We start from the raw sequence: 20,145 nt of genomic DNA, 5'->3' as shown, positions 1-20,145 counted from the left end.
GAGAACACTATCCAACCATCTCGTCCTCTGTCATCCCCTTCGCCTTGTGCCTTCCATCCTTCCCAACATCATGGTCTTTTCCAGGGAGTCTTCTCTTCTCATGAGGTGGCCAAAGTATTGGAGCCTCAGCTTCAAGATCTGTCCTTCCAGTGAGAACTCAGGGCTGATTTCCTTCAGAATGGATAGGTTGGATCTTCTTGCAGTCCATGGGACTCTCATGAGTCTCCTCCAGCACCATAATTCAAAAGCATCAATTCTTCGTCGATCAGCCTTCTTTATGGTGCAGCTCTCACTACCATACATCACTACTGGGAAAACCATAGCTTTAACTATACGGACCTTAAAGATGTATTATCCTCTTGTAAATATATCCAGTTTGGTGGTCGTTACTACATCTCTTGGGAACAAATTACATAGTCAGTTTTTCCCTCCTAGAAAACCTCCCTTGTTCTCTTAGAATGGCAATGGCACCTGCCTGAGAGGTGCCGGAAATGTGTTCCAGCCAGTTCCGGCTAAAAAAGAAAGCCCTGGTTCAGCCATGTGCTGTTCAGCTAAGTAATTTTATCCATGCTGAATCTTCTATTCAGCTGGATGGACTTTGAGTCCTACTAATAGGAGAGAGAGAGTATTTTGCTTGTATGGCGGATTGGGGAAATAACAGCAAACAGTGTGAGAGGACTGCCTCTCTTCAGAGGGAGGAGGTATGAAACTTATGGGAGATACACTTATGGGAGATGGAGGCATTTCTTTCTTTCTTTTTCACATTTCCAATTGTGCACTGAAGTCTTGTAGGAGGAGCATGGGGAGCCGTTGTGCATTTGCCCTCAATGAAATGTAAAAACAAGGGAGCTATCACCACAAATCATTTCTTACAAGCTATGCTGTAATTTTTGTTTTCAGAGATGCTGTTATGCCAGAGTCTGAACATGCAGTGGGAATGACAATGGCTGGAGTTGCACAGTTTTGTCCCAGTTATCTTGAATAAGGGTTGCTCTACAATAGGTAGATCTTCAGGAAAGTGGTCCCTTCATTGGGACACATGTATAATGCAGAAGATAAGGAATATAATATAAGCCAGAACAGTTTCATAGGAAATTTAATTGGCCTCAGGTGTTCAGGACTAAGGACAGCTACCTACCAATAATTTATATATAGGCATCTAGTCAATTAGTGAGTTAGATGTTGTTCATAATCCCCATTTGGGATCCAGATGCAGCATCATGGAAACCAAAGGTCAGAAAGGTTTGTTCTCATTTTTAACATTTTCCTTTTTCTTTGCACAGTACTTCTACTTCCCAGGGAACAGTAGGAACAAACTTCACCACAAGTTACTACGATTCAATGAAGCTGAACTCCTCATTACGTACTTTGCTGCGTCTCTGCTGGCCAGGGTCCCTTAGTGGAGAGGAACAGCTTTTTATAGTGCATCTAAAGTGACCTTAGGCAAAGTAGCTGTATATTGGGTCAATTTCATGAAAAGACACCATTTAGTCATTTTTCAATACAAACACACGCGGAGAGAAACTTACCGTGTGTCCCACCAATAGCTAGAAATCCTCTAGAGCCCAACTACATACAGCGCTCTTTACTGAAGGTAAAAACCAAACCACAACTTCAATTCTAGTCTCTCTCTAAAAGATTATTTTTCAAAAAAGGTTTTACACTATCAGCCTCTATTACTTACGATCTGATGATATGGAATAGACATAGGCTTCTTCACTGCAGATATCAGCTGACCGCAGCAGATTCCTTGTTCTCATTTTAGTCTTTCCCAAAATTCTAGTAAAGCTGCTGCTATCTCCACTTAGGGATATCTCGCTAGTATCCAGTATGATTGCTGATCCTTGGACCCCTTCCCTATAGAGTGGTGTGAAACAGGGCTGTGTTCTCACCCCCATCTCTCTCTCTGGAATACATCCTCTACGGGGAGCTGGCTTCAGGTACCAGGTCCATTGGCAGACCTACTCTGTGTTACAAAGACGTATGATGATGATGATGATAATAATAATAATAATAATAATAATAATAATAATAATAATAATAATAATAATTTATTATTTGTGACCTAGCTGAGTCTAGGAATACAATTCTGTGGTATTAACCAGCCCTATGCTTGCTAAGTATATTTGATTGCAATTTTCCACAAAAAGTCCTATTAATGCCCGAGTCCTAAACACTTATATAGGTCTACTGCCCCACAATCATACCATAATACTAATAGCTTAACTTGGTCCTGTAAGTGGCATATACTGTATATTCTTGTGCCTCATCCTCAGAAATTACATGCTTGTATGTCATGGGTTAGGCTATAAGTATCTTACTCTCGTTTATAGATGGAAATTGGTGGTTTCTCAGGCTTGATGTCTACAGTTCAGCTGCATTCTCAACGTCTCAGTGGAGTTAATTGTAAGCAGCCTGGGGACTGCAGCCACATTCTGCCTGACAAATGCGGCAAATTTAAAAACTAATGAATGAAATCAAGTGTGTATTATAGAAGCAAGACATCAGGGCTTCAAAATAAGAGATGATATTTAAAAGATGGATGCAAATCACCCTATTGAAGGAAAATGGATTATTCGCTTGAGCAAGGCAAACGGGATAGAGTCTTTGCGGTAAAAGGTGCTTTCGTCTAATTTAGGCTACAAAAGAATAGTTACTGATATTTTTTTTTAAAAAAGCAGCTGAACACTGACTTATTTTCAGAGGGTCCACATAATTCTTTGAAAGGACTTTATAAAGCAGGCCAGCTGAATATAACTGCAATGAAATGGGATTATCTGCAAGTGTAGCCATCCTAGAATTGACATGGATATTGTCACATTATAAAATCTTTTAGATTTTTTTTTAACTAATCATTTAGCATTCTTTTTCTAAATGTTGCTCATCAGAAGCAAATGTGATCCTACTACAGTATTTTGACAGTCTGGTGCATCTCAGTGCTTCTGAGCAGGTAGTAGCAGATTAAACAGCAAAAATTGAATCTCTCTCAATATACAGTGTTGTGAAATAACTGGAATGATAATAGTCAAGGCAGCAAAGTCTGTAATCTTATTCCCACTTATTTTGGAGGAAGCCCCATTAAACTCAGCAGGGCAAACTTCTGAGTAAACATGCATAGAATTGCACTGTAAACCTTCAACTAACTTCACCCCGGGCTAACTTACTCACACTTACATGTTAATAACTTTCTAATTGACTGGTATCTGGGAATGAATGTTCCATAACAGTGTGGGACACTGGAGGCGCTGTGGTCTAAACCACTGAGCCTCTTGGGCTTGTTGTTCAGAAGGTTGGAGGTTTGAATCCCGCAACGGGGTGAGCTCCCATTGCTCGGTCCCAGCTCCTGCCAACCTAGCAGTTCGAAAGCACACCAGTGCAAGTAGATAAATAAGTACCACTAAAGCAGGAAGGTAAACAGCCTTTCTGTGTGCTCTGGTTTCTATCACAGTGTTCTATTGCACCAAAAGGGGTTTAGTCATGCTGGCCACATGACCTGGATAGCTGTCTGTGGACAAACACCGGCTCCCTTGGCCTGAAAGTGAGATGAGCGCCGCAACCCCATAGTCGCCTTTGACTGGACTGAACCATCCAGGGGTCCTTTCCCTTTACCCATAACAGTACTTTCCTATTGCTCCATGCCAGTTCAATCACGTGCCTTTCAATGGAGAAAACTCAGACATTTGACTGTAATCAGGTGACACGATTTCCCATGTTGCACATGAATATGGATAAACCAGCTCCCAGGTTCCTCAAAATCCAACACACACAGAAGGGGAGCACATCCCCTAGGACCCCTAGAACAGAGTCAGAGCTTATGTGGGGAGAGGAGTGCAGGGGTGGGGGGTGGGGGTCTCATTTTGGAAGTGATGCTTGTACTGATTGGACCCATTCCTCAGCATCACTTGGGATGCAAACCAAAGCTTTTTTTTATTATCATGCTTCTGAAATATGCCCGGATTTTGATTTGAAAGGAGGGTACCCTATTCCTGTGGCACAGTTGCTGTGATTCCCCACTTTGGCAGTGACACAGGCAAAATTAAAGACAACATCATAACACACACATACACCCTATTTTGGGAGGAAATTTTTGGCATGGCCAGAGCATGGGAGCCCAAATGGGACATCTGGGATTGGAATCAGAAGCCGCTCCATCAATCTGGGATGTCCCGATTAAATCAGGACACTTGTGGGGTATGCAAAATTAGTAATATTTGTCTCTATTCCAGCATTCTTTGGCCACCTCATGAGAAGAGAAGACTCCCTGGAAAAGACCCTGATGTTGGGAAAGATGGAGGGCACAAGGAGAAGGGGACGACAGAGGATGAGGTGGTTGGACAGTGTTCTTGAAGCTACCAGCATGAGTTTGACCAAACTGCGGGAGGCAGTGGAAGACAGGAATCCCTGGTGTGCTCTGGTCCATGGGATCACAGAGTCGGACATGACTAAACAACTAAACAACAACAACATTCCAGCATTAAATCAGGAGCAGATGACATATGATGAAGTCTATTAGGTTTGAACCCAGACATCAAGGAGGCCTACAGTCAGTAATAGTAATTCCTCTCCCTTCCTGTTGTTCATCTTCCCCTTGATTGTCCTCCATATCTTAGACCAGTTGAGTAGATTCATTAATTTCTATAAACAATAAAGCAAACTGGCTTTGTATATTCCCTACAGAACTATTAAAATCAGCAAAAAAGTGACTGTTCTGCTCCTAATAAGCTCTTCTTCTAATATATTTCTCTGCATCCTCATTAAAACCATGCTGCTTAATATAAAAGAAAAATACAGCTGAAACACATACTTTTTCTTTCAAAAACATAAACTGCAGCATAGAATGGGAAGAGAGCCCAATCATCTTGCCACACAGAATAAGTTAACCAGCAGCTGGAATTTTGGCTGCTTTTCATGGTTTGTTCTTCAAAACTCCACCCTTAAGCTGCAGTACAAAAACTGGAGCATGGAAGTGAACGGCAAGCCCTTATGGCACCTAATTGGTTTTTTTGGTTTACCGTTCCACACATTTATATGAATCTTGTAGCACATTTGAATCTTGTTTGAATCTTGTAGCACATTCCTAGCAATGTAAGATGTAAACCTTTATTTAATTACTTAAATGAAGCCTACTCCCAGGTAAGTGTGGGCAGGATTGCAGCTAACCAGATTTGATGGTTTCAGTGGACCTTAGTCTCAACTTACAATTTACTGTTTACATGTTTACATATCCTTGGAAGTCTGTTCAATTGCAACATCCAAGGGCAAATTTCAGCAAATGCAGGTTGCACAATTAACATTGATTTTGAGCTCTTGCACACATGGACATCCCAAATCAGACCTTTTGCAATAAGGAAAGTGATGAGGAGATGTACTTGGAGGTGTGGGAATAACATTTGCTTGATGCAATGCCATCTAACCTTCCAACAAACAAATCAGGATGAACACTCAATAAATAGTTGGTGTCGTCAAATCTCCCTGCAAACCAGTCAGAACAAATGCTTAATAAACAGGTCATCTGGAAGTGACACCAGCGACATACCCTCCAACATTCCTCCAATGGAAATAGGGACGTCCTATTCCATAATAGGGATGTGGGTGGCACTGTGGATTAAACCACAGAGCCTAGGACTTGCTGATCAGAAGGTCGGTGGTTTGAATCCTCCCAACGGGGTGAGCTCCCGTTGCTCGGTCCCTGCTCCTGCCAACCTAGCACTTCAAAAGCACGTCAAAGTGCAAGTAGATAAATAGGTACCGCTCCGGTGGGAAGGTAAACGGTGTTTCCGTGTGCTGCTCTGGTTTGCCAGAAACGGCTTAGTCATGCTGGCCACATGACCCGGAAGCTGTACACCAGCTCCCTCGGCCAATAAAGCGAGATGAGTGCCGCAACCCCAGAGTCGGTCACGACTGGACCTAATGGTCAGGGGTCCCTTTACCTTTACCTATTCCATAATAACAACAATAATAGTTCTATTATTAATACCCCGCTCATCTGACTGGGCTTCCCCACCACTCTGGGCAGCTTCCAACATATTGAAAAACATTAAAACTGATTTAAATACTTCCCTATACAGGGTTGCCTTCAGATTTCTTGCAAAGGTTGCAGAGCTGCTTGTCTCCTTGGCTCACAGGTTGCATAACTCCATATCCTCCAACATTTCTCCAATGAAAATGTTGTTGTTTATTCGTTTAGTCGTGTCCGACTCTTCGTGACCCCATGGACCAGAGCACGCCAGGCACTCCTGTCTTCCACTGCCTCTCGCAGTTTGGTCAGACTCATGTTGGTAGCTTCGAGAACACTATCCAACCATCTCATCCTCTGTCATCCCCTTCTCCTTGTGCCCTCAATCTTTCCCAACATCAGGGTCTTTTCCAAGGAGTCTTCTCTTCTCATGTGGTGGCCAAAGTATTGGAGCCTCAGCTTCAGGATCTGTCCTTCCAGTGAGCACTCAGGGCTGATTTCCTTCAGAATGGATAGGTTTGATCTTCTTGCAGTCCATGAGACTCTCAAGAGTCTCATCCAACACCGTAATTCAAAAGCATCAATTCTTCAGCGATCAGCCTTCTTTATGGTCCGGCTCTCACTTCCATACATCACTACTGGGAAAACCATAGCTTTAACTATATGGACCTTTATTGGCGAGGTGATGTCTCTGCTTTTTAAGATCGGATGAAAACAGGGACATCCTAAGCAAAAGGGGGACATTCCAGGATCAAATCAGAAACCGGGGCTGCTTCTGTAAATCTGGGAGTGTCCCTGGGGAAAAAAGGACACTTTGAGAGTCTGCAGTGAAATGAAAAGCATATTGGTCAAGTTATAAATACAGAGCTTTTATTTGCTGCTTCCCTACATGGGGCTTTGGAGCCTAATCCAAGATCCCAAAGAAGCGAGAAGAAAAGTTAGGAATTGTGATTCCTATCCCCCAGGTGGAAGCAAACATCACTGGGTGCAGGTAAAAAGCTTCAGGTTTGCTAACACTCTTCTTATTTAATTACATGCCTGACTGAGTCCCAGGAACTCCTTGTGCTCCAGGTCTTTCGATGACCTAAGGCCTCAGACTGCTTATCCAATGGATTCTCTTATTTAATCATTTATATTTGGTAATAAATAAGGCCTGACCAAATGTAACATTTATTAGTAGTTTCTCCCAGGCTGAATTCATTATAGCAGTAGCTTGGAATCAACATTGCATACAAGGTAAATCAACTGTGAAGTGGAATATGGTGCAGAGCCTAAGTACTCATTTAGTTTTCGCCGTCTCCACCCCGTTACCTCTCAAGATCTGGAAAGGTATAACTCAAATTTAGAGTTTTAGACAAACAGATCTCTGGAGTTACTCTGCTGAATTTGGGAGTTATGTGACAGAGATGGAGCTTTGTAGGTCTTATTTTGTTTTCTCGGTGCCAGAAAACATTGCTGTTCAGAACTGGAAACAGAGCCAGAAATTAGTATATTTTGCCACGCTCATTTTACATTTGGGTACTGGGAAAAGGAGGCATTAATGTCCATTTGTGAGGTAGTCAAGGTGAATATGCATGACATTTTAGTGTCCCCTTTTGACCCTGAATATTCTTTTCGCATGTTCAGATACTCATCGCCCCTATTTGGCTTTTGGGGGAGATCTTGGATTTTTGTTTTAAAAACAAGAACATACCAAATATACTTAACATGAACACAAAATGCACTAGATTCACTGCTACGTCATCCCACATAACTGCCTGTCAAGAGAATAAATGTACAGAAATTTATTCATGTATGCGACTACAGAGGAAAGAATGCTACTTGCCCTCAAAATGGAAAGAAGCAGAAGTCCCAGCAAAAGAAGAATTGATACAAAAACTTCTGGCATATGCAGAAATGGCAAAACTTACCGGAAAGAAATAAGAAATCAATATAATGAACTTTTTATAAAAGAATGGAAATGCTTTATTGAATATTTACAAATAAATTGTAAACAGATAAGAAGGTTGGCAGGATTATTGTAATAACCTGCAGTTTTATAAGAATATATATTTATAATAGATGAATAAATGAGGAAATTAAGTTAATTTGGATATGCAGAAAATATTAAAAATAACTGAAAGACCATACAAAAGAAAAGAAAAAGAAAACACACTATGGTCATTGTGTGGATATTGTCATTATACCATTTAGGCACTGGGTGACATGGGACTTAATTGTATATGGGCGAAGTCAGGAGACTCCTGTCTTATGTAAACTAAATATTTTGTTCATTTCAGGTAAATTAAAAGAAAGGATGTTAAGGATAATGGTTTAATTTCCTGAAATGGGAATGTTGCTTATGTTGAATTGCTGTGTGTTTTTAGCATGGTTTCCCCCCCCTTTGGCAGAAGCTCTCTCATGTGATTGGATGACTGTGAGTCACATGAGAGAGGCAATCCCTTTTGTTGTGACTGTTATTCAAGTAACTGTCATTTTTAACTGCTCTCTGTGGGTGATGGGGTGGAATGGCTGCTGAGAGAGGTTTCTCTGGATGCTGCTGAGAACACTGTGAGTTAGTGTGATCTGTCTGGGATGAAGAAGACAGAGTAAGATCCCTTAATGTCAGTAAGGAGAAACCTGTGCTCTCTATAAGGAACAAAGTGAATTTGCTTGAGATTGTAGGTATGTTCTTCTCGGTTATATGTTTATGAAAGCAAAGTTCTTTTGAATATAAAGAGTCTGGATATTGCATAGCTTCCAAATTTATATATAAAACAGGTGGCATGGGAATTAATTGTATATGGATGAAGTCAGGAGTTTCCTGGGTCTGTTTTGCTCTGGTCTAAGAAAGACAATGGGATGCAGGTGGTGCTGTGGGTTAAACCACAGAGCCTAGGGCTTACCGATCAGAAGGTCGGTGGTTCGAATCCCCGCAATAGGGTGAGCTCCCGTTCGGTCCCAGCTCCTGCTAACCTAGCAGTTCGAAAGCAGGTCAAAGTGCAAGTAGATAAATAGGTACCCCTCTGGCGGGAAGGTAAACAGCGTTTCAAAGTGCTGCTCTGGTTTGCCAGAAGCGGCTTAGTCATGCTGGCCACATGACCTGAAAGCTGTCTGCAGACAAACGCTGACTCCCTCAGCCAGTAAAGCGAGATGAGCGCCGCAACCCCAGAGTCGTCTGTGACTGGACCTAATGGTCAGGGGTCCCTTTACCTTTACCTTTAAGAAAGACAATAAAATTCCTGCCTAGATTTCTGGCTAGCATGTATTCTGACTAAGCCTTCAATGGGTGCCTTCAATTACAAGCCAAGCTGCAGTCAATGAACATCACATATGGCAGGCTTCAGCAATGTGTGTTGTTGTTGTTTAGAACAACTCTTCTTGATTGGAGGCTATGATTTTGTTTTCCACAGTGGCCAACAGATGCCTATGGGAAGTCCACACGCAGAACCTGGGTGCAAAAGCACTCTCTTCCTAGGGATACAACCTTCCCAAACCTTCTAAAATCCACACACACACCCTCAACTCGGGTTCTGCAAGCTTATTTATTTTATTCCACGGGGGGGGGGGAGGGTCCCCCAGTAAGAGAGGCAGAGCATGGGAACTGGGTCTAGGTCTTTTGTTGACTGAAGGGAAATTATGGGCTTACCTGCCTTCAGTCAGCTGAAACACCCACTGAGTGAGAAGAATCTTGATAGACCATCCTCACATAATGAGAGTTCTTAGGGAACAGTAATGGTCTCCCCTGGATTAGAGGCTGCCATTGTGACTGCATAAGGACTGATACCGAGAGAATTCAGCTTGCTGTTGGTATATAAGATGATGCCTGGTGTACAAGAAAGAGATAATTTCAGGCTTTATTTCTAGAAAGTTCATGATCTTTATATGCACATAAATGTCTAGCTCCCATGTTTCTGCAATTGCAGAATTTTAAGTAGCCTTCTTGGCCAATTATAAAGTTTTTTTATCCCGTCAAGCCAAAGTTCCTTTTTCCATTTTCTCGTAGATTGTTTATCTCGCAAGACATGGGAATTGGTTTGATGTCTGTGCGGTTCATGAATGTGGATGTTAAGCTGCTTGTGTGTGCAGATTAAATTCTCTTTGCATACAAATAACAGAAAAAATAAATCTCCCTTTTCATGTCGTAACATGCATATAGAATTAATTGATTTGTAAGCACAGCTATCTCCTTCCCAAAACAGGGTGCTGAGGAAAACGCGAAAATTAAGGGTTTAGCACAAAGATTAAAATGGAATCTGAATTTCTCTGTCTCTCTCTTTGAGTAGCATTAATGCCTTACTAAATAAGCCAGCCAGTAAAATCCGTGAGACATTGTTGCAACAGCCTTCAGTTTTAATGGTATACTTGCTAGAACATTCTGAAAGTGAGTGAAGATTGTTCAGCATTCATGCCTGAAGGACTGGGCCAATGAGTCGCCACTAAAACATTTGCCCAATGTAAAATTAGAAGTGAATTGGGGGTTCCCCTTCAGGAGACACTTCAGAGGGATGTCAAAGGAAAACAAAAGGATTTAGATGATAACGAGAATTTTTTTGATTAGCCTGACCAGCTTTCCCCTCCATCTGCAATGCAGATGGTGAAGACCAAGGAAGGCTGATTTTAGAATATGAGCAGCTGTTGGAGAGGTCATTCAGTAAAAAATAACTCCAAAATGCAGCAATCATTTGTGATTTTTATTGAGTGAAGCAAAACCCCAGCTAGGTGGTTCTTTTTCTTAGTTTGAATCAAAGTTGGTTGAGGATTTCATAAGGAATGGTGGGATACTGTGGATAAGAGTCAGAATAGGCCGACTGAGGAACCTTAATTAGTCATATGCATTAATTCTAGTGGGTCTACTCTAAGTAGAAATTAGTTGGATAGAATCATATGTTTTTCAGGCGCTAAACCACAGAGCCTAGGGCTTGCCAATCAGAAGGTTGGTGGTTTGAATCCCTGCGATAGGGTGAGCTCCCGGAGCTCGGTCCCTGCTCCTGCCAACCTAGCAGTTTGAAATGACGTCAAAGTGCAAGTAGATAAATAGGTACCCCTCTGGTGGGAAGGTAAACAGCGTTTCCGTGTGCTGCTCTGGTTTGCCAGAAGCAGCTTAGTCATGCTGGCCACATGACCCGGAAGCCATCTGTGGACAAACGCCAGCTCCCTCGGCCTGTAGAGCGAGATGAGTGGCGCTACTCCAGAGTCGTCCATCACTGGACCTAACGGTCAGGGGTACTTTTACCTTTGCCTTTATTAATTCTAGTTGGCCTACTCTAGGTAGAAAATAAGTTGTATCATAGGTTTTCAGGCAGGTATTGTGGATTTCCTGTGTTTAGGGAATGTTTAATGTTTAATAGACTATTGCATTTTAATATTTTGTTGGAAGCCGCCCAGAGTGGCTGGGGAAACCCAGCCAGATGGGCGGGGTATAAATAAATTATTATTATTATTATTATTATTATTATTATTATTATTATTATTATTATACTATTGTAGAACATGACTTTAATGTCAGCACTGACTGACATCACATTTGCGCTATACATTTAAAGTCCTATGATACCACTTTAAACTGTCATGGAATCCTGGGAACTGGAACTTGTTAAGAGAGTTTTTGGAGGTCCTGACTCCTCCCTCAGAGCTACAATTCCCAGAGCCCCCTGCAAAGAGGGATTGATTGTTAAACCACTTGGAAAATTTTCATTCAGTGAGGGGAACAGGGGCCTCCTAACAGCTGTCAGTACCCTTAACAAACTACAGCTCCCAGAGTTCTTTGGGGGAAGCCATGACTGTTTAAAGTAGTATTGCAGTGCTTTAAATATATCTTGCAGATAGGGCCTGGGTCAAACTAGATGTGACTTGAATGAGCTTTACTTTTTCAAGGAGTTACTCAAGAATGCAAGCCAATAAACCTGTTGTTTACATTGTCCTGGAATAATCAGCCCCATGATAATACTACCTCTTTTGTTGTCCTTTCCATGTTGGGAACTCTAGTCTGCTTTTTAGTGCTTGGGGAAAATTTTCAATGGTGCGCAATATGATGCACTATTAAGCAGTGGTGGAGCTTCATGCTCCGGCACCAGGGGGGGCGGAGAGCAGGTGGGGCGGGGGTGTGCCGCCTGCAGGGGCGTGGCACGCGTCCTGGGGGCGTGGACGCTGCCTGCGGGGGCATGGTGCCCAGCATGGGCAGGGGGGGCAGCCACGATGGCACCCCACCAGGATGGCGCTGCCGGTGCGCTCCCCCCGCACTCCTCTTCCTCCACCAGTGCTATTAAGCCAATTGTACAGAATGGGGGTGGGTATACAATAACTAGACTCGCAGTGGTTCTCAACCTGTGGGTCCCCAGATGCTGTTGGACTACAACTCCCATCATCCCTGACCACTGGTTATGCTGGCTAGGAATGATGGGAGTTGTAGTCCAACAACATCTGGGGACCCACAGGTTGAGAAACACTGAACTAGACAGTCTTCGGTATGGTTAGTGAACACAATGAGAATTGGCAAGATCAGATGGATGCACAACAGCTAGCCACTCTCTGATTTGGACTGGGTCTCACAAAGAGCAGTGGTTTTGATTGAGCCAAGCACAGCAACTTCCTTTAAATTGGGACTAATGCACAATGATGCTGGGATCCAAGCCAACATGCAGAAAATGCTTCTGCTTTCACATGTAAGTGCCTGAAATAGTCATTGTCATTTTTCAACAAGGTGGAAAAATACCCGCCTGAAAATCCCTGACTATAGAGAAGCTTGATCAGTAGAGCATGAGCCTCTTAATCTCAGGGTTGTGAGTTTGAGCCTCACATTGGGGAAAAGATTCCTGCATTCCAGGGGGCTGGCCTAGATGACCTTTGTGGTCCCATCCAACTCTGAAATTCTATTATTCTAATATAAGATAATGTTGCTGGGTTTAGATTAAGGTTACCAGATTTTTTTCAATGAATCTGGGGACACTTGAAATAAATGCATACATATATACTACATGTTCTGGGCGTTGGTGCTGCAGCAATGGCGGCGGCAGAGGGGCAGCCACCGCCTTGACCTCAGCTGCCACGTTTCCCCTTCCTCTGAGGCTTCTATCTCCTTTCTCCATGAGCCTGGGCAGTCCCTGAGTTGTTGGTTCTTTGGTGGTGATGGGGAAGTGGTGTGCGGTGGGTCAGGCATGGAAGGCGGAGAAGGAGGGCCAAGAGCAGCGGCAGCAGCGAGGCTCGGGCAGCGCAATGCCTCCCTTCCCATCAAAGCAGCCCCAATCCCTCTCCTACTTGCGTGCAAGCAGAAGGGGGCAGGGATCCCTCAGCTGGGACAGGAGGCTTCCCATTGCCTAACTGAGAGATCCCTGCCCCCTCCTGCTTGCACGCAATCTCTGATAGGCAGCGTGAAGCCTCCCTTCACAGCTTAGTTGCTGGGGTCAGGGAAGGTGGAGGCAGCCCGGAAGCTGCATCTTAGAGCCCCTGCACCATCATCATATGGGGACTTCCGAGCAGCTCCTGAAGCCAGCCAGAGCCAACTGCTCCAGGCTGCTGAGAGACTGCTACTGCTGCATTTACCAGGGACATTAGATTAAATCTGGGGATGGAATTTGTCCTGGGACTTATTCACAAACCTGGGGACTGTCCCTGGAAACAGGGACTTCTGGTAACCCTAGTTTAGATCATTAAAGGCCAAACTAGAACAGATGTCAATGTATAATGGCATGGATGGCTTTAAAATGGTTCAATCTCTTTCTCTGCAGAGGGCAATGGGTGGCATCTCACCATGTGGCAAGTTATGGGAGAGAAGGAAGTCACTGACCTTTTTCTCATTCTTCCCCATCTCCTCCAATTGTTTGGGGATAAATAACTGCATACATGGAGCCTGCATTGCTGGATGTCCTAATGGGTAGCACCAAGGCCCCTGGGATGATTTTCTGTGAGCTTGTACCTGTATATGGTGCTTTCAGAGCATTAGGAACCTCCCACTCTCTCCTTTCTGTGGGGACTGCACTCTAAGCATCCTGCTGTTTTTATATCCTGCCCTAAAAAGAAATACACAGAATGAAAAGGAAGTAATAACTTCCAACTGGTATGTTCAGCTGTACATGCAGAAATCTAGCCTGAAAACAATCTAGAATGATATATCTATATATCTATCTGAGGGGGTGCAAGGGTTTCTATCCATTGCTACAAACTAATAAGAAGTGAAGAAAAATAGATCGAAGCTGAAGATTTTTGGAAAAGAAATAACTCATTTGTTTATTCCGCTGATGGATTTTCTATTTTCTCCTGTGTGCAAAGCTGTTAGATTTAGAATGTCATTCATTCTTCAGTTGTGGAAGTGTAATATTATTTTAGGTATATTCTTGGAATTGGCAAACCCGATAAAATATTTATTAGATCTCAGATGATTGAAACCCAGAGTTCTCTCCTCCAGCAGTAGCTGGAGCAACAGGAACGCCCCCCCCCCCCAGTGCACCACAATATTTATTAAGTTCCAAGATTATTCATTTTGGACACAAATGTGTCATGGAAGTTGCAAAACAAATGAGAGTTGAGCCTAAAAGGGAAAGGAGAGGCTGTTCTGTGAACTCTCAATGCTGATCGCGTTGGTGACAACACTACTTTCCTTTAACAATTTCATCAACATTGTTTGGGTCAATATTATTGTGGAAGGATTTGCATTGTTCTGTTGATCACTTTTATCAGGCAGGCCAATGACCACCTAATTCTTTTCAGGGGAACATTTTTTAATCTGGCCCAACCTTCCTAATTCTGCCAACCCCAGCCATTGAAACCATCCCACTTCCTTCAAAACAGCCCTCATTCCCTCCCCCCTTTTCTTCTTCTTTGAGCACTATATATATCAGGGCTTGACAATCTTTTTAGGCCCTTGATACATTTTTATTTTTGAGTGAATGCCATAGTCGCTTGTTAAAGTTATACAATTTAATGTACATAAAATGCTGTGTTTGAAAGCATTGTATTTAGAATGCTGTAAAGAGAAGTTTACCTTAAAAAATAGGTTCCACTCTGGTTGAAAGCGGAAGGCTGGTCTTTTTCCACCTTGGTGAATTAAACCAACAAATAACTCGTTATCCGGAAAACTGAGCTGCAACTCTCACAGCAGAAGAAGAAATCTGATAAATCAGAGATGGCTAGTAGTAGCAGTAGCAGAGAAGCATTGCAGTGATGAAGAAGCTGAGGATCTCTCTCTGGGACCAGAGAGAGGAAAGTTTACTGAATTGAACTGAATAAAGGACTTAGAGGACTGAACTGCATTGTTTGATTGCAGCGTGTTACTTTGTTATTTTGTTCTTGTAACTTATTGTAACTAGATTTAAGATCTTTCAACAGTAAAGCTTTGAAACTCATTATCAGAGTGGAAAGCTCACTTATTTCTACACAAGACACAGGTTAGGGATTCCTCTGAACTCTTCACAAGATCAGCCCCCACCCAAAAGACATAAAGAGACACACACACTTAACTTTTCCAAGGGATGTGACTAAAAACAAGAATTGAACTGAGCCTTGAGAAGCACATAGAGCTGAAAGAGGAAGTGGGAAAGAGGGTTACTCTTCCAACTTTGTCCTTCAGCTCTCTGTACTCTTCAAGATAGAAAACTGTAACCACCCTCACTATTTCATGACTGGGGGGAGATGAGTTGGGGGGGAGAGAGAGAGCTCAGAGGATTTTGGGGCACTGGGGAAGACCTCAGATTTCCCTTGATAATCATTTTAATGAGTGTGTAAAGATGAGCATTCAGTTAAATGGTTGCTGTTCATTCACAGAGGGGACAGGAAATTGCTACACATGTTGGCAGTGAAAAATCTGTCTCCCATCCAACAGTAGAGTGTTCTACATTGTTGTTATGTATATCTGCACAGGGAAATGCACCAGACTCTCTTTCTCCTCCTCTGGTTTCTTGCATCCACGTTCATTATGATGGGCATTCTGCAAGGGAGTAAATTTTCTTTTAAGGGCTCACCACGTCCATCAGTTAGCTGGTATGGCTAATTACTTAATTGCAGAACAACAATTGGACTCCAATTAACCGGAGTCAACTTTCCCACCACGTCCACTGGAACATGTTTTGGTTCCCTGCTGCCTAATTCTTTCCCAAGCGCTCCCCTTAATTTCTCGTTGCTGCGGACAGAGTCTTCCAGAGATGGATTGCCTTGGCTGAATGCAAGAGAGTGAGTGGACAGGTTCCAGCATTCGAGAAAAGGCAGATGGCTCATCACATATGGACAAAAGAAGCAGAACTGGATTTCATCCTGAAGATGTCAGAGGAATTTGCCATAGCCAAATACTGTATGCATGGGCTCAGGCTGGGAAGAAAAGGGCATTGGATATGCAAATATAGCAGCCCCCTGTCATGTTCGCCTCTCATTCCTTTTAGGATGTAGGCAGATTACCTGTTTTGCGATACTTTGGGTTTCCCCGATCCCAGCAGCTGCCAATGAAATGGAATGCAGGTAAGTGAATGCACTATAAGATGTAGGTATTATGGGAGACTGGAGAACTTGACTTGGGGGTGCTGGGTGTCCCCCCCCCCAGCAATGCTGTGTCAGCTGTAATATCTGAGTCAGAGGCAACGAGTCTGTGGCCCTCAAGATGTTGCTGGACTATGTATCAGGTGGCACAGTGGGTCAGTGGGTCTGGCTTTTAACCAGAAGGTTGGTGGTTGAGCCCACCCAGGGTGGGATTCCTACATTGCAGAAGGTCAGGATCCCTTCCAACTCTATACAGTGGTACCTCAGGTTAAGAACTTAATTCGTTCCGGAGGTCCATACTTAACCTGAAACTGTTCTTAACCTGAAGCACCACTTTAGTTAATGGGGCCTCCCGCTGCCGCCGCACCGCTGCTGCACGATTTCTGTTCTCATCCTGAAGCAAAGTTCTTAACCTGAAGCACTATTTCTGGGTTAGCGGAGTCTGTAACCTGAAGCATCTGCAACCCGAGGTACCACTGTAATTCTATGATTCTATGACTCTGATCAGCCCTGACCATTGGCCATCCAGCTTGGGACTGATGGGAATAGGCAGTCCAGCAATGACTTGAGAGTCACAAGTCCTGCAGCCTTGAACCTTAGGATGATATACATTTAAATGCTTTGCTTTATTATAGTTGGTCTAGAAACCTAAATGCATACAACGTCCCGCCCCATTATGTTCCAAATATTCCATGGAATACACAGTATAGATGGTTTCCTTGTTGCACCAAACAGCTGAATTAGAGTTTGCTTTGTGTATATAAAACTGGCTCATTTCTTTCTGTTTGCCATTCAGTATCTAGGCCCTCCGAAAGGAGCAAATAGATGTAGAGTTGGGGGGGAGGGGGACTAGATGCAGGGAGGAGCATATCTTTTATTTAAAGGTTAAAACTGAGTGAAATGCCTTGTTTTTATCTTCTTCTTTAAAGGTTTGTGTCTGTCTGAATGACCTTACAGTGTTTGAATTTGAAATTATAGTTTCATTACCTGGTTTCAGACAGGTTGTTGTCATGTATCGGCTATGTGGGGGGAGGAACAGAGATCTGGGTGGGTTGAAATGAAACTAAAATGCAATTGTGATTATGTAGTCAATCTCCTGTGTTTAGGTATAAGCTGGGCATGCACTAGATAAGACATGAGTGGCTTGTCACAGTGAGGTTCCCCACAGCTTGGCCTTCTCATTGAAGGTCCAGATGTGATTTATTATAATCCAAACCTTCATTTCCCTGATTAATATTTGCCTCTGTCTGTCTCTGATGCTACTGAGGATGGAATTGATGGAGAGAGCCCCTGACCTCATGGTCCCTTCTGTCTACCAGATGGAGCTGCCTTGGACACAGAATTAACCTGTGCCTCCATGGACAGCTGTGAGTCCAAAATGACTTCCAGGCTGCACACCTGGTCCTTTAGGGGCACAGTTACTCCATTCAGGACAAGAGAGTTCCCCACAGCTGCCCATCCCCTGTCCTCCAGAAACATTACTTCTGTCTTGTTGCGATACAATCTCAATTTCTTCATTCTAGCCAGAAAAACAGAGCGTCTCTTGACAGAAGAGCAAAGAGGAAATATAAGGGTTTGGCAGACCCAGGGCTACAGGTGGCAGTACTCAAATCTAGACCTACTTTGCAACTCAAGGTCCTTGAAGTCCATGCCTTGAAGGCATGAGGGCTTGTGAAGCTGAAGCCTGAAATCAATGCAGCATCAGATGTCAGTACTGCTCTGTTGACCAGGCACAGGCGAAAAGCCAGGGCTCTTAGTATTTTATACAAAGCCTTTTAAGCCAGAGGCTTCATATTTTCTGTCAACTGCAGGGGCCACTACTACACCACCCTATTTGCTTTGGTGCTTAAGCAGTTCTCTGACTCTTAGGTCTGAGCACATGCAGCCTAGGTTACTGCAATATTTAGAAATCAGCTCCACGTTCGTTCTGGCGGTTCTAAGAAATTAATTCAGAAACTGGGGTACTTCCAATCCCAGGTTTCACTGATGAATTCTCTCTCTCTCCTCCCTCCACAAGGCAGATTGCCTCAGGCAGCCATGAAAGAATCTGGTAGGCCTGACTCTAAATACTTATTTCTACTGAAGTCCTTTTAATAAAACCACACTCTTACAGCAACTTACTGGGTTACGTCCCAACAGTGTTTGCTGTCGTCTATCAGCATAGGAATTCTTTGATAGGAGGCGAAGAAGGGATTTTGTTTTTCCCAAAGTAGGGCTTTTCTTAGGCAACCACACATGAATGAGCTATTTCTGACAGAAAGCCTAATTATGCCAATTTCGTGTTTGTGCACAGGAGTTCCAGAATATCCAATTACAATGCATTATGTCCCCCCCACCGTCACCACATCAGCAAACAGAATTTATTACAAAGGCGCAGAAGCTGTGCCTGAAAGCTACCTTGTCGTGAAGGCTGTGTCTTGAATTTAGTTTTCATGTCTGTTTTGCAGCACACAAAACATGTTTCCATAATCAGGATTCCAAAAGGGGGGGTTGGTTGTTGGGTACGTTGAAGGAAATCGATGAATAAAAGATGTGAACATTGGATTCCAGACTCAGAACATGGTTTGTTCTAGCTACGAAACCCCATCCTGACTTAATATGCTGTTAAAACATTTGCTATACATAGAAGCAACGTGACCCTGTATTGTCTGGTGGGGAACCTGTGGCTCTCAGTGTTACTGGGCTACAGTTTCCATCATCCCTAACCATTGTAGTAGCTTGAGGGCCACAAGGGCTGGATCTACACTGACCTGTTTAACGTTATTTCCCCCTATTAGAATGATATTAAATATGTCGTTCTAAAACATCACAGGGCATACTTGTTAATTAAAACCTTGTTTCTCCCTGTCAAATGTAAGTAAGCCTTCCTTCCTTCCTTCCATGTCCTTTGTTATCTCTGCATGTCAACCTTTCAAATTTAAATGAAATTGAACACAGCCCCTCGGATACCATCGGAGGGGGTGGTGGTCAGCGTTTGAAAGCAGTGAAGAAAGGTAAAATGCTACACAGGGACATAAAAACAGTGCTTCACCAATATAGCAGCATAAAACGGTTAAAAATCAAGCGATAAATAAGACAAGGTAATAACGCATTATGAATGTAAAAAGTAGGACACCATCTAGGTTATGAAAACCATTCCTAAACCTTTCCTTAATGTTAAAAACTGTGTGTGTAGATCTGCCCCAGAGCTGCCCTAGGTCCCTATGCTGTGTGCTTCTCTGTGTGGTGTGGGGTGAGCCATGGTCTGCTCTGAGGAGAATTTAGTTGAACAGCACCCCATGTCTTTGGAGAAGGCAAGGTGAAGTCTTGCTAAATGGGCCAGATTCCCCCCTCCCCCCCATTTTAAAAATGATATCCCATGCAGTAGCTCAGCTTTTCCCAGCCTGGTGCTCTCTTACAAATCCCACCAACATGGCCAATGGTCAGGGATGAGGGGAGCTATAGTACATGTGGAGGGCACCAGGCTATGCAAGCTGCAGTTGCACATTCCCAGTGAATTCATAAACCAGAGACTTACCCAAGGTTTTTTTGGGACTGCCATATTTTAAACAATTCTGGAGTGCAGTAGGCCCTGCCTGGGGAACCCACATACCTGGCAATAATAGCTGGACCATTTGTCACATCTTGTCAAGATGTATATGGACCTCAAGAGTTAATGCTGGCCAGTTGTTAGCTTCCAATTCAGGGCACTGTTTCCATTCCCACCCTACCTGGAGGCTTCATCAAGCATCTAAGACCATTCACAG

General features: G+C 43.3%; 1 long non-coding RNA gene across 5 annotated transcripts; it reads right to left on the bottom strand.

The window, feature by feature from the left end:
• Window positions 1-1,010: 1,010 nt before the first annotated feature.
• Window positions 1,011-20,144, bottom strand: LOC310767197. Of its 5 annotated transcripts, none has more exons than XR_014550711.1 (4): window positions 19,992-20,144; window positions 14,916-15,117; window positions 13,851-13,944; window positions 1,011-1,025 (listed from the first exon to the last, which is right to left on the bottom strand). It is a non-coding gene; the product is annotated as an uncharacterized lncRNA (long non-coding RNA). The 5 variants fall into 5 exon arrangements; XR_014550712.1 differs by lacking the exon at window positions 1,011-1,025 and adding an exon at window positions 6,737-6,751; XR_014550713.1 differs by lacking the exon at window positions 1,011-1,025 and adding an exon at window positions 10,609-10,719.
• Window position 20,145: the final 1 nt, after the last annotated feature.

The sequence above is a fragment of the Podarcis filfolensis genome (assembly GCF_964270895.1).
Source record: "Podarcis filfolensis genome assembly, chromosome: 7".
Taxonomy (NCBI): domain Eukaryota; kingdom Metazoa; phylum Chordata; class Lepidosauria; order Squamata; family Lacertidae; genus Podarcis; species Podarcis filfolensis.
This window is presented reverse-complemented; position numbering and strand designations above follow the sequence as displayed.